Raw genomic sequence first — 16,412 nt, 5'->3', positions numbered from 1 at the left:
TGCTAAAATAAGATAATGTAACATAATAAAAGTAAGATAAAGTCCTAAGATAAGTATTGTAATGGAGCGTAAAGGAAATGATCATAAACTAAGATGAGACAACATAAAGTTAAGCTAGGCTAACACAGCATAACATAAGGTTATGTAGCATAGCATAAGCTGAGACACCCTAGAGCGTCGTAAAACAATGTAAAAGGAAAATAAATGTGACATAAACTAAGAAAATGTAACATTTTAGTGTTTTTGTTTGTTTTCCGAGATTGTAATGCGATTCATTGTCCATGGTTTTACTCTAACCTGTGCTAACGTTGCTGCCACCCACATATGAAATATGACTTTATGAGACATTCTGTGTTGACAGGAAGGAGGGGAATTCTTGGTGGGTATTTTGACAGAAGCACTTGAGATTTTCCACTCAGCTAAAGACCGACTAAAGAGACCGAGGAGGGCGGAGGCAACGAGGACCACTTCACTGAACCTCTGTGTCCGTGAAATGTGAAGTATTTGAAGTGCGGGATCAGATTTTAGATGGAGATGAAACGGCAGCTGTAAACATTATTGACAGCGACTTCGCCAAGAAACCCACCAATCAAGACACAGACGGAAGAAAAAGACCGATTTTAGCTTCTTAACGTTTTAGCACGGCTCGACTCAACTCGTTTGATTTTGCTTTTCCATGCTTTTTTGAGCTGAGCTGATACTAAAATGTGACGTCAACGCTCTGCCGGCCACTGATTGGTCAGAGTGTCGTCACAGGAAGTCATGAGCCGAACAATGCCAAACTATAGATCGGTTTAAAAGACTTAAAAAATCCTGAAAACATGCGTTAATCTCCAACACTTAGCAAAGGAAATGTCTAAAATCTCAATATTTAACAGAGGAGTCTGGTGTATTTAGCTACAGCACCGCCGAAAGCCGGTGATCGTGAGCCAAATCACGACCCGTTCAGCTGTATTTCAGTTCAGTGGTTAGTGTTTGATGAGAATACGTTAATCTAAGAAAGGAATAATAAATTGTTTTAATGTTGGTGATAATGGTGTTACTGAGAGGGCTCAGTTAAATCATTCCAAAGATTTCCCCAAATTTCCAGCTCCTCCTATTGTGGACCACATGGTATTACCGGGCCAATTAGGAATCAGGGAACCAGGGAATTCTGGTTCTACCTCAAGGTTTCTAACAGTTTACAGATATCAGGGTTGTAAAGTTTTCAGCCTATAGCGAGGTACAAGCTTTTTTTGAAGGTTACAGGTTCAGACTCAAATTCAGATTCTCTTCAGTGTCCAGTTGTCGTGACCTCACAGGGTGCAAAGGTCATTATGTAAGAGCCTCTGACGTCATGACACTGCAATCCTGTCTCCATGCAAATTAAAAAAACGCAGTGAACGACTGACGCACTTTGCATGAGTCGGCGCTGAGGTTGTAACCTTCACAGTCGACGCTGGTGGAAAACTGGTGTGAACCAGAGCAATTTTCAACATTCTCTTCCTGTGCCTGTATTCTTACATATCAAAGTTAACAGACTAAGAAAAGAAAAAACACGTTATTCAGTTGACAGCATTAGTTACAAGCTGTTATGAGCGTGTATATAATACAACACACTTCCTTTAGCTCAAACAGTCCGTCAATATTCAAACTGCTGAATGTAAATAAAATGTCATAAAATCTCATTTTTGTACTTTTTGTACATTTTTCTGATTTATTTGATGTGCTTTTACTGCTGATGTGCTGCTGTCGTGAGCAATATTGCTGCTTCCTCTCAAATAAAGGACTTGTGACAAACACCAGCTGAAGTCTACAGCGCCCTCTGTTGGTCAACAAAGGAAGTGGCAGTTGAATTGAGCAGATATGATGGGTTTTTGAGCTGGAGACAGGACTGAATTCAATTTATGTTATGAATTACTGATTCAAAATGAATTGTTTACTCTGTAGAAGTACATTTTTAGAGCACTGTTTCAAAATTCACAGTATAAGAGTGCTTCACAACATCAACATCTACAAAGAAATTAGTCTGAAAATATAATCGGCAGGAATAAAATCCTCAGTTTAGAAAGGAACATGTTAAAAGGGTGGAAATGCAGAATTGAAAGCGCAAATAAAATCAGATAAGGGTTTTGTTTTTGTATTTAAAAAATGTCTAGAGAAGGGACTTTAAAGAAATTATTACATTATAATAAGTAATAATAAGTAATAATTACATAATTCATGAGGGCATGTATATTGGCACATGCACTGACAAGGAAAATCAGAATTAATGTTATTAAATGTACAAATAATGTATGTTCTGGCGCATGACAGACAACGTAACACGAAGAAAAGCAAAAAATATGATCTATAAATCAATTAATTTGACACTTGAACATATAAAAATAAGACCGATCGATAAATATGAGCATTTTTGTGCATGTAATAAAAGAGCTTTGCTGTTGGATTGATACAAGCCACAATCAATATAGAAACAAGTTGTTTTCTTCTAATATTGATTATGACTTTCAATGATTATTGACTTCTTTTCTGTTGATCTAAATCATTGTTCAGCAGCTGCCAGATGATGACACAAACATTTGATGTTATACTGTTGTTTTTGTCATAAAAAGGGTCACAAATCCCACTTTATAAGCCAACATGAAGGAAGCCTGACATGATACCATCAAAAAAACCTCCAAATCAGCTTCTTTATGGACCTCTTGTGGAGATTTTGTCACGTCAAAGTCATTCTCCGTGTGATTTATAGTGTGCCAAACCACTTAGTAGTCGCCTAATGCAACAATACGAGGTCTCAAGGCTTCCCAGTATCACTCCGCGTCTCATAACACGAGGGACAAAACCCCGTTTGAGAGCCACAAATGCATGTGACAGGCTCCAAATGAGGGCCTGAAACGTTTAGCAGCACTTTTTCACAAACTAATCTGCCTAATTAAGACGTTATCCTCGCCAATCAGGGTGGACGACAGGGAGATTCTGGACATAAAGCCCCCGCGGAGACATAAAGCCGCAGCTTAAGGCCTCATCAAAGGGGGAGATTCCTCAGATATTCCTCATCTATTCTGGAGGCTGAGCTGTCAATCAGCCCCTCGTCAGGCTCACAGATTCATATCAGGGCCCGACAGCTGTTACATAACCACGGATAATCCACGCTGTGATTGAACACACTAACACACACACACACACATGTGCACACACTCTGAGGAGACAATGAGAGGCAGCAGCTGCCACACACACACATGCCTGAGATTCAGTTCAAGCACCAGAGTGCAAATGGCCCACTTAAACTTTAAACTGGGTAATTAGAAACCGTAATCGGGACTCGATGTCTCACTTACTCACTCATTCACTCGCTCACTCATTCACCCCCTGAATGAATGTAATGAAAATGCTTGGGTCGTCACAGGTGACGCAGCTGTGACTGTCCGTTAACACACACACACACACACACGTACAGGGAAGTGAAGCAGCAAAGTCCAAATTCAAACGTAAGGTAAGTGCAGGAGATGCTCGAAATGTAATGCACTGTACTTTACTTCTATAGGCCTTTACAACAACCCACAGGCTTTACAAAATAAAAGCGTTACACACACACACACACAGCATTAAAAACAGACGGAAAAGAAACTAATTCATGAAACAAAAATCAAAGCTGAATAAAAAAAAGAATAAAACTGATGACGACAGATAATCCAGGTGTTTAGTACAGTAAAATTAAACTTTAAATCGTTTTGAAATAGAGTAGAATAGTGCGAAATATAATAGAAGGGAGTTTAAACACACACTCATACGACATTAAATGACATAACATGAGACCAGCTGCATAAAGATAAAGTAGACAATAACTTTTTTTAAAAAGCAACAAAAATCACATTAAAATGTTCTTTTCACCCCTTTGTTTTGTTTATTTAAACATTTGTCAACTAGTAAGAACTAGAAATAACTTTCCTTACAATAACACAAAGATTAAATTAAATACCTACAGAAATCTGAGTTAGTTAGTTAGTTAATTAGTTACTTAATAAGTTATTAGAACTAACAAAATACCTGCATGCACCTGAGTTGTTTATGTATTAGTTTATTAATTAATTTGTAACTAACCATGAGCCAGTCATCACCAAATAACGTTCCATAAAGTTTTGTTTAAAATATCTATTTCTGGTTTAAATAACCATAAACCATTTCTCCAAAACTAAAACTAAACAGCAAATATGTTTTGATTATTATCATTTGTTTGTTTATGAGTCAACACTGACCTGATCACAGCTTTATATATCTCCTTGTTTTATGATTATTGTAAGACTTCATATGTATATGTATTATTTTAAAAACCTCCTCCTGAGCTGCAGCTGTTACTAGGCAGTGAATAAACTGGTGATACTGGGATTTACGTGGATCCAAATATTTAGACTGCGTGGAGGAGGATCAGGTATCTGCTGCAGACAGAGTCACACGTTCACGCCGTCAGGTGTTCACTTTTGTCTGTGTTTTAAAAGTAAAAAAAAAAAAACCTCCATAAAATCCAACGCTGTCTTTGTTTCCTGATGAATCACTTCAGCATTTACATGATAATTTGATCCACAGGAGTGATTTTAGCAGGTAATTATTACCTCCTTTGTGTTGTTTTTTCTCTTTTACCTTCGAGGCATGTAGTTAAAAATCCTTTCTCCTTCAGTCTTCACTGATCATTTAATGTCGTAGAGACAATCGAATTTGCGTGTGATAATTATTGCGACGGTTATCTGCATCACAGTTGATGTTAAAAATGTGGTTTTGTCTGCGTCTCACTGATGAGTGTTATCCTGACTGAACAGCACAGCACATTAATTCACTGCCACAAGCCATGAAACCTCAGCACAGCACCACAGTCTGCTGCTGCTGCGTTCAGGTGCAGTCAGACACTGCAGGCATCGCAGCCACTAAAAACACTAAACTAGATCCTCCTGACATTTAAATTCATATGCATCTTGTAAAGAAAGTAAAGGTTATTGTGATTTATTTATATTTGGGGGACAAAAATCTAATCACAATATATCAGAATCTGTGTCTGTTTTGTTTTGCACAACAATAATATGCAATAATTGGCTTTTTGTTTGTTTGTTTGTTTCACTTGCAAAGCAACAGCATCAAGAATGTCTTCAGCACAAGTTTACATTGCGACTTTTTGTGTTCTCTCACAATAGTTTAAATAAGATTTCAGAGCATTTTCATGTCTCCAATTTGTCTCCAGTATTTACAAGCATTTCTCTCTACATAGTAAAAAAAAAAATTGCAAAGCACTTATAATAAGAAATTATAGTTATTATAATCATTATGTTTGACTCTCTCTGATTCCTGTGTCTAAGACAGGGGCCTCAAACTGAAATGAGCTGGGGGCCAATGAGTGTCCAGTCTGGTCATGAGGGGTCAAGGGGTCACATGGAAAAAAAAAAAAAAGTTTATAATCATATCACACTGTTTCACCACAATAACGACATCTGTGATGGTATTTCACAGAATTTCAAAGTAAAAGTGTTTGTTATGAAAGTTCACGATAAAAAAACGAACATATTTTTGATTCAGGTTGAAATAAAAAATACAGTAAAAAAAACACTTAACATGCTTCATATTACCTTAAGTATTATTATTATCATTATTATAAAAAATATATTGCTTACTGTTTATGACAAACTAAAATAAAATAAAAGTTGCCATATTTCCCACATTACCTGAACGCAACGTGATTCTCCCGCGGCCTGTGGACGTTTTGACCGCGAAGACACCACAGTGTGTGTGTGTGTGTGTGTGTGTGTGTGTGTGGCAGCTGTCAGAGTCATGTATGTGCTGGTGTTAGTTTTCTGCAGCTCTGGCTCTTTGTACAAACTCTTGAGCAGAGTCTTTACTGGTCTTTGTCCCCACTTATGTTTTAATTATCTGCTAAACTGCAGCTGAGGGACAGGAGGTGGGAAAGAGCCGAGCACTGACCTCAGCTGCTGTCAATCAACGCACAATGAGACTCTTATTTTTTTTTTTAAAGAAATTCACATTTAATATAAATAAATAAATAAAATAAAAGATTCATGTCCTTATTTATTGAAAAATGACTTAAAATTCAGTGGCAGTGGTAACACTTTCCATCTGTTCTTAATCGTATTGATTTTATCACTGTGTTATTTTGTAGTGCCTTGTAGATATTTTAAAGTGCATAAATAAACATTGATTGAATGATTATTTATTTCAGCGCTAGTAAAGTAGTAGAGTACAAGAACAAGAATAACATAATTTTAATAATCTCCCTATCAGATGGTTATTTAACCAAATACTGTGTTCAGTTTTTAAAACTTTAAAAAAAAATACATGAATAAATAAAAACTTTGTCTTTAATGCCATCTGTTGGTCAGGAATTCATTTATGTCAGACATTAAGTCAGACATCTTAATTTTCACACAACTAACTTAAAATGTGATTTTATTCATTAATTATTGCCATTATTATTATTGTCTTACAAAGTAGCATAAAATCATTTTTTTTATATTTTTTTTATCATATTGCACAAGTGTTCCATGTCATACATACAGCATTTATTAAATGTTATTGTATTGTTCTTATTTAAAGCTCTAAGTTCTTGCTCTCAATCTTCTTGTGCTTGAAGTAGTTGCTCTTTAATTTGTATGCCTAATTTAACTTTTTTTTATATAGTATTTCTCACGTGTTCCAGAACAATTCTGATTTTTGAGTATCTCAAACATTAAAATAAAAATGCTAACAGAGGACAAAAATAATGTGCTAGAGGTCCAGTGCGAGCTAAGGGTCAAAGTTATTGGTGATTGAGTTTAAATGATCCCTGTCTGACTTGTGATTTATGGATATTCAGAAACAAAAATATGTCCCTGTTCTGTTTATATTGTTGAAATTATGGAGCTATATTTGAGGCACTGGAGAATAATTAAAGGTACAGTGTTTAATCGGGATATTAAAAGGTGGTATAGAAAATCACAACCTTTTAAATTTATTTATACAACTTTCATTCAATCAGGAATCATTCTCTCCAGTGTAAAAATTAAAAATTGCCACACTCTGACCAAAATTATTTACATAAATAGCAAATTAAAGTGGGCCTAATATGGAGCCTTGTGGTACACCCCCAATGATTGATAGAGCAGAATAACAAAAAACAAACCACATCAATATCTAAAACACTGCTTGCTATTACTCATGTGTTATTATTAGTTTGAGAACCATACACTAGACACTGTTTTATAATATAAAATTATAAAATTGCTATAAAAGACCTTGGCATGAACCGAACCTTTAAGAGCTGCCTGTCATAGTGTTTACATGACATATTATACTAAATTGAATTTTTCAAACTAAACTAGGACTATCACACATAGATAATGCGACTGGAAGTCAGATTACTACTACTTATCTACATTCAGTCAGTCCAGAGTCAGACTTAATGTGGCCTGGAGGCCTTCCCGGTTTAAATCCTGGAATATCAGAATCCAGTACACTGAAGAAAAAGACAAAAGTGTTAAAAATCATGGTACAATCCTGGCGAGGAGACCAATTTTATAATATGTCATCTTAAAAAATGTAATATTTTAAACTTCATGGATCGTTGGGAGACTCTGAATGGGTCTTAACATGCTAACAAATTAGCCCAAACTGAAAGGGGCTATATCGCCACCTAGTGTAGCAGGGACAGACGACTTCATTCATTCAGTAATTTGATCCTCCACTAGTACTTGTATTATGGGACAAGGACAGAAGTCCACTTGACTGACATAGAAAAAAAAACAAATGTTTAATTAAATAAAAGGCCCGGCAATGATCTCAGTGGCAGCTAATACAGATCAGAATGGACGAAAACACAAAAGAAGGTCTGAGTCTCGTCTCCCTCCTGCTGTCTGTGTGTCTGTGCTGAATATTAAGTGACGTCCGGATGATTTGTCCTTGTGTTTGTCCTCCTCTGATACTTCCTCTCTGGGCGTCACATCCCCCATGAAGAGGCTAATCTGCTCTCAGTGGGGCTCCTCCCACTGAAGAGCTGAGAGAAAACACACACACACACACACATTTCTATAGTTTATCTATATTTATATATCCTAGGATAAGGGACGTATTTCTTATTATTGCTAAATGTACGTATATCTTTTTGTTTAAGATAAAATTTGATGAATTTATACATCATTAAACCAACAAATTTTACCTAAACATCTCAACATTTTTGCAGTTACTAGAGAGACTTTATTTAGATTTCACTATGTAGAGAGAAACACGTTGCCAGGTTTGACCTTTTCCTGCCAAACTGGACATGAAAATGCTCTGTGATCTAATTTAAACTATTGCTACTGAAGACATTCTTGATCCTGTTGCTTTGCAAGTGAAACAAACAAACAAAAAAGCTCATTATTGGAATATTCTTCCAAATCTGATAATTTAGTGGTTCAAAAAAATACATATTGATATGAAAACAGGCGCTTTTGATTTAGAGCTGTACTGCATAACTTAGATGTGAATTCTGTGAATATATTCTTGTTTGCCATTAAAGTTCATGTATTTCAACCCTCAATAATAATTTTTTTTATGCGTGATACTGTATTCGATAGATGCTAGCTAGCGAGCTTACATATGCTAGTTTGCTAGCTTATATAGATATGTGCTAGTTTGCTATTTTGGACAAATAGAAAGACGCTAGTTTGCTATCTTAGATAGATATATGCTAATTTGCTATCTTAGATAAATAGATAGATGCTAGTTTGCTAGATTAGATAGATATATGCTAACTAGCTTAGACAGGCAGCCAGATAGATAGATAGATAGATAGATAGATAGATAGAATTTTACTCTGAACCATAAATATCAACATAAAATATCAGACTGAAGTGTAAAAACGTGTGTGTGAATTGATTGTGTATTTTTTTGGCATTTTTGACAGCTCCAGTGAAGATGTTTTTCTCTGCTGGAGAGGCTGTGCAGTCTCCTCCCTGCAGTCTTTAAGGGATTGAGCTCAAACAGTGGAACAAAAGAGAGAAGCAGATCTAAAGTGGAGCGAGTGGGTGACTGTTTGATGTCCCCGGGGAAGGAAGAAATCATGTAAGCCCCCTGTAATTTACTGTTTGGGGTTGCCTGGGTAGAGTTAATTCCCATGAGGACGTGCTCCCAGTGGTTTTTTATAAAGTCGGGATTTGTAAAGCTGCTCTCGTTGACCCCCTGCAGGTCATGAGGGCAGCAGAGCAGCATGACCCGAGTGTGTGTCGAGAGATAAATGTCTGGGGAAGAGGGCGGATTTTTGGAGATACTTCACATATGAAGGGGGGGAACAACAATTGTTTTAAGTGTCTATGAACAAAAGAAAATCCCAATAGCGCTGAGGAAATGTGTTTTTGATCGGTGCAAAACCGGAGGATGAGTAAAAGTATTGCTCTGTAAAATCTCAAAGATGAAGAACTAATCTGACATGTGACACAAAACATGTAACAGTCCGATTTTAGTCAGACTAAGACAATAATTTGGTTTTCTTAAGGTCATGTAAACACGTTAGTCCGACTTAAATCGAGCTAGTCTTAGTCGGACTAACATACCTGGATAATGCAATTCATAGTCTGATTACTGTTTCATCTATACACTTAGTCAGACTGGAGTCAGACTTCTACGTGTGCACCCAAATTTTGCTTTCTGGTCTTTGACCCGGAAGTAGAAGGAGACGACGTATAACCTGCTACAGAGGAGACCCACTTCTGTGACGAGATCTACGCTGTTCACCGATTGTTTTTCAGTGACGTAAAAACCAACAGGAATCTGATTCAGTACACGCGTACACGGCTAATAAATCGATTTTCTCCTCTGCAAGTATTCTCAGACTCTGCAAGTTGTCCGATTGCCTGTCTTAGTCGGACTACGGCCTTAGTTCGATTAAACTGTGCATCGTCTGTTAAAATATTGACATTTCAGACATGTCTTTGCTAAATGTTGGGATTTTTAAGTCTCTGTAACTGATCTACGGTTTTGCATTGTCCCATTTGATTCTTGTGTTGGACGTCGCACCCGTCAGATCGCTAGGAACCTTCTCATGATCTTACATAGTGGTTAATCATTAAATCTCACCATCGAGGAATTACATCACCTGAACGTCATTGATGTAATCCACACTTCCTGCAATAACCTCTCAAAATGGCTGCTGTGCAAAAGGCCCATTAGAACATATTGAATCTGAAACATCCTTAGTAACTGTTATTTTCATCTAAAGATACGAGAACATTAAACATGGATCCTCATCGTCTTATCTTCCCACGATCCTTCGTGACCGGCCACCATCTTGTCCTCTGTCCTCTCCCATCTCCCTCCACGTGAACGTGCCTGAGGACTGACGGCGCTTCTTAACCGCCGCGGTCGACTCGTGGCTGCTGCGGAGAGAAAGGAGAAGGTCAGGATTACGAGAGGCTGTTTGCTCTCTGAGGCCCCCCCGGCGTGCATGACCTTCAACCTGCCCTCCAAAGCGACACATTGACCGCTGCGGGGGTGTCATCGTCTCATTCTGTCCTGCTCCGAGACGTTGGTTTGACGTCGGCAAACAGCAGCATTTGGTCCAATTCGACGTCATGTGTTTGGAGCAGGTGTTAAATTCATGATGTAGATTATGTGTAAATTATGTGACCTGGGGGTCTGAGGACACACGGCGAAGCTCACCAAGGACATGTGTGAAGTTGGTCGACACAGACAAAATTGATTTGAACCAAAAATAACTTTTAAAGTGCTAAATCGGCTTTAAACGTCTTACCTTACATGTGTACAAGTGGTCTTTATTATGATTTTCTGTGCATGAATTAAGTTTAAAATTAAAATGGTCTCTTTTAGAAGATTTTAGAAACACTCTTACTGACTTTTCATCAACTGTACAATAGTAAAAATGTACTGCCATCACAACTTGTTTTAATATTGATTTCCTTACATGTGTAACATGTGGTTATTAATATTTTCCATCCATGAATAAGTGTTTTCCTGTCAAATGAGAAGATTTTTAAAGACTTTTACTATCTTTTCATCAATTGTATGAAAGAAAACAAGGTTTTAAATATTAATTTGCACATGGATTCATTTAAAAAACGGTCCTGCCATCACAACTTGTTCAACTTCAACTGTGTATTATCATTTTTTTCCATTTCATTAAAATCAGAATAAACTATTCCGATATTCGTACCTATTTGTATGAACCCCAGTGCATATTAAATAATCTTTATTACAGTTGAGATTAAGAAAAACTGAAGTTTGAGATCCTAGCAACTCATATTCTGCCACATAAACATGTTATTTGGTGATATGCTGTTGATATTGACTGAAATAGACATTAATGCTAATGTAAATCAAAGTATTCATATTTTTCTAGAGTAATTACAGCTAAACTATCTTTTTTTTTTAATTCAGTATCATTATGTGCGTGTTTTTAATTGATTCCTGATTAGTTCAAAATCCACAGCAGCTGCACCTGAAGGCGGTTTATTTATATTTATTATATTAAGTGTAGTTTCATGAACATGAAAATAAACTAAACTGTTAAAATGAGGTTGTTTCTCTTCGGCCGTCGTCTCACTATGGCTTTCATGAGGAAACACATGAATGCACGAGAGGTTTTCAGGTGGGAATAGTTTCTAAAAATGTTATTTTATTTTATTATGACGGGCGTAATGGTCAGGGTTTTTAATGCATGCTTGGATTATAACACCAGTGCTGTGTGACGACTGAGCCGACGCAGACGCCTGCTAATCTGCTGATGAGATGGACTCCGTAATCTGAATTTCAGCAGTGGCCAGTGTCAAAGCCAAAGGCGTTTGTCCGTGTGCATTCATTGACAGGATCGCCGAGGTTTATTTGTCAACACGACTCGCGTAGCTTTATTAATCCCTCCCTCTCTACCTCTCTCCCTCGCTCCGCTCCATGTAGACTGATTGATAATTGATCCTCGTTCAAACAGGCTTTCTTTGGGCCACTGTTGCCTCTGAATGACAAATGAGTCATTGTGCCCACAGCAGCCTAATCCGATAAACGAATGAGGGAATGAGTGTCGTCCTCGGCTGATGTCAACCTTTCACTCTGTTATTTGTCTCAGATTGTTTACTGATGAGGCCCCGGCAGTGGACGGGGTCACGCGCTGAGGCCCCCGCTTGCCTGAGTCAGAGGACGAGACGCTGGACTTTGTAACAATAAGACGACCAGAAATGCCGGGGCGACTGTGGCAAAAAGGGGGAAATTACTTTAAATAAAGTTATTGTTGTTGGCCGAATCCAGAACAGCAGATGTTATAGGAAGCGAAGGACAAGGGACACCAAAGGGACGCGAGATAACAAGACAGGTGAGGAACAGGTGAAGGATAGGGGAAAATAAAGTTAGTTGAATGCCTGAATGATAAAATACAAGTTAAAATAAAAAAACAAACAAACTGAGATATGAAAACTGTTAAGTATGCGAGTCAGCTGTCCAAATAGAGTGTCCATAAACAGAGTCCATAAACAAACACAAACAAATGTCATGTCATGACGTCAAGACATGACATGTCATAATGATGTCATATGTCGTCTTCTGTTGTGTCATGTTGTATCATGTCATTTCATGTGATGTAATGACACGTCATATTCTGTTGTCGTCATGTACTCTCATATGATGACATCGTGTCATAACAACATATGTTGTCACGTGACATGTCACATTGTGTCGCCATGTCATGACATCACGAAATCTCATACCATGACATTATGCCATGTACCGTGTCACGACATGTCATAGGCGATCATGTCATCTTCTGTTGGGTCATGTCACGTGACGTCATGTCATATCTCACGTCATGTCATATGTTATATAGCATCAAGTCATGTCATGACATCATTCCATATCACATGTCAGGTCATGTCATGTCATGTCATGATGAGCTAATGCTGCCTCATATCATTTTTTGACCAAAGGTAAATCAGTGAATGCAGCTTTAAAGTTATAAAAGCTGCAGAAGAAAGCACAATAAAGATTTTATTTATATTATAGGTCACATTGTGTATATATATATAACATATATATATATATATATATATATATATATATATGTATATGTATATATACATATATAAAGTGGTAATGTGGACGTTCTTGTCGGCGTTAAACTTGTCCTCCCTCGTCTCTTTGAAGAGGACGGGTCAGCGAGTGATCAGTCCACGGCCCCAGAGCGACACAATTTCCATTTGTAAGGCTCGGCGACACAGAGAATGACATTTAACTTGTTATTATTTCCCGTGGAAGATTGGTGATAAATTGTCCATTATTTTTCCTTAAAAGTGAGCGATAAGGACGCGGGCCGTTTGCCCTTAAGCCCGCACGCTAAAAACTGTGCAAAGTGACAGCCAATTATGGAAGCCTAGTTTGGGATAATGACTTTACAATGAATCTTTTGATTGAAATGTAACTGGCTTGGCCCCGAGCAAAGTGCAAATAATAATAATAAAGGGGAGGAAAGGGAAAAGTTACAGGAACACTGAGCACCGGGCGCCGGTGTTCATCGAGGTCTCTCGCCCGCTCTCTCTCTCGCACTCCTCTTTAGAAAATAGCTATAGGAGAAAAAGGCAGAGATATGCATATATTGATGAAAACATTATTAAGTCGCAGAGCGCTCGCAGCAAACATAAATTAGCATATTCAGGGTAAATATGCAGACTATTTACGATAATAAGAGCGGATTATTCAATTCAATGAATGTTAAATAGATGAGGAAATGGTATGTCTCTTATCTGGTCAAAGCTTCTATTCATTTTTTAATCCCTTCCCAATTGAACTCTTCATTTTTATTCTCTCTGAGTTATTGTTCCCGTCGCCAGGCGGGCGATTTGCACCTATGGGTCCCGGGAGATTCTCCCGCCGGTCACGTGGTTTAAGTGGCGCCGTTCACCTTATTCTCGGGCAGGAAATGGAAAGAAAAGTCGACGTCACCCCGAGGCCAGCAGCCACCGCCCCCCCCACCCTTTTTTTTTTCATTATGCACATGCAGGAGCTGATGAAGAACAAGATAAGCCGGCGCCTCGTGTTGCGTCAGAAACATACAAGACATGGGAGATTAAATTAAATGAAAGCAGCCTTTGGCTCCGTGAACGAAGCGCAGCGGCTTCTTCTTTTATTGTGCGAACTTTAATCAGTTTTAACTGTTTGTATTGTCGTGATTCACACGTGTGTGCACAGACACAGAGGAGTCAGTCTCTGTCTCCAGTTTTCTTCAATGACTCACTTGAACTAATCATAATTATTATTATTATTATTATTATTATTATCATCATTATTAGTCGACAGTATTGATTGATTCATTGTGTCGAAAATATAAACCAGCAAGTCGGACTAGACCATATCTCCATAAACATATGAGCATAGCATTTGTTTTCTAATTGTGTGCAAAAATTCAAACTTCTATCAGTTTTTGTGCATTGAAACTTAACTTTAATCAATTTTTGTGCATCGTAATTTAAAATCATTTTTTGTGCATTGAAACACATTTTAAATCAGTTTATGTTCACTGAAACTTAATAACATTTTTTTTTACATTTTTGTGTATTGAAACCATAATATATTCAATTTCTGAATACCTTTCAATCAGTTTTGGGCATTTAAAAATAAAATATACTTCTTTTTTTGCATTGAAACATAAAACATAATCAGCTTGTGTATTGAAACGTTTTTTTTAAATTATGCATTGAAAGGTAAATGCTGAAACTTTAATCCATTTTTGTGCTTTGAAATCTAAAATGTAATAATCTGTTTTTGTTTAATTATTTTTGCCTTATGAGAAAATATTGTGTCATTGCAGTTTTTAAAGCGCAGTTGTTTTGTTATTGATACTAATTAAACTACACTATTCTATTTTTATTGTATATATTATTTAGTTGTTTACTATTTATGAGCTTTTATTTTGACAGTGTCTGCTCCCTTAACTAGACATGTAATCGTGTTTTATTTTGGTGAGTAATCACGTGTCAAGCGAAGCTTGAAGTGAAAGTGAAGGAAATCGTTTGATTCCAAATCTGTGTTGACGTCTCACGTGTCGAAGTCGCCATCGAGCGGCTGAACTGAGTGGCTTCAATGCTTGGTTTTATATTAATGAGGATTTGCTGCCATCTAGCGTTTACATGCGGGTACTGACCAAAAATACATCGAGTTTTCAAAACGCTGTTTCTCAGGTGAAGGGAAAACTTATGAAACTTTTTAAAGGATGGAACAAGTTTAGATTTACACTTAGATTTTAAATATCCTAGGACACAGGTCAAAGGTCAAGTAAAGCTGTAGTTAGGCAGGCATTAAAATAATGAGTTTGAACTGATAAACGGACAGTTCTAATAGGTCTATAGAGTATATATATAGTAAAAGTATTATGTTTTGTTTGACTGAAAATTAAATTGGGGGTTTTGTTTATGTTATTGACATTGATGCAATCTGTCAGCAACAATCAATGAGTTAAAAGTCAGTCAATTAAAATCACATCTTTAAAGGATATCGGCTAAATATAGATATCGTCAAAATAAAAAATAACAATATTGAGATATATATGTATATATATATATACACACATATATACACATACATACATATATATGTATATAAATAAATATACATATACACATACATATATTTTCATGTTTTGCCAATAATATCACCCACCCTTAGTTTAATTATGTTAAAGGTAGGGTTGGGGATTCTGGAAAAACAGTTTGAGCAGGCGACCCTTTGAATTCTAAAGTCCAAGACCTCCCCCCAAAGCCATGCCTCTGCACAGTTTGGGTACGCTTTTTTTTTTTTTGAATACTAGAAAAACAACAAATACTTTTAAAAGATTGAAAAGACAGAACATTAACTCACCGGTCCAGTAGAAACAGTCGTCGCCACCTTTCAAACACATGCACCGATGCTCACTCTGGTCTTGGATCACTCTTGGCAGTCTTGTATAAAGTACTTTAAAGGGATACTTGAGTAAAAGTAGTATGTTACCAGAAAATGACTTTGGTAGAAGTCGCTTCCTCTAACTATCTTTGTTACTCGTTGCTGCCAAATAAAATCAGAAGAAGAAGAAGTATTGTTGGTAATATGGTCTGTTTATATAGAGCTTTTCTTCTTCACTCTGGCAGAGCCAGGAACTGAACCCACAGCCTTCCAGTTGAAAGACAACTTGCCCTACCACTAACCCACCATGGCTCAATCCAGAAAATGACTTTTGATACTTAAGTACAGTAAATGTCATAACCTTTTAAGACTTTTACTTCAGTGATATTATTAAAAAAAAGTGACTATACAATGCTCGCTCTGGTCTTGGATCAGTGACAGTACATTAATTCATTGATCTCCCACCATACCTTTAATCCCTCACACTACAGGATAATTCTCCAGATTATCTGTTCAAATCTAAAATTGTAGAAGACGGCCATGAATAT

Source organism: Solea solea, chromosome 18 (genome assembly GCF_958295425.1).
Source record: "Solea solea chromosome 18, fSolSol10.1, whole genome shotgun sequence".
In the NCBI taxonomy this organism is placed as follows: Eukaryota; Metazoa; Chordata; class Actinopteri; order Pleuronectiformes; family Soleidae; genus Solea; species Solea solea.
Note: the sequence above shows the minus strand (reverse complement) of the source record.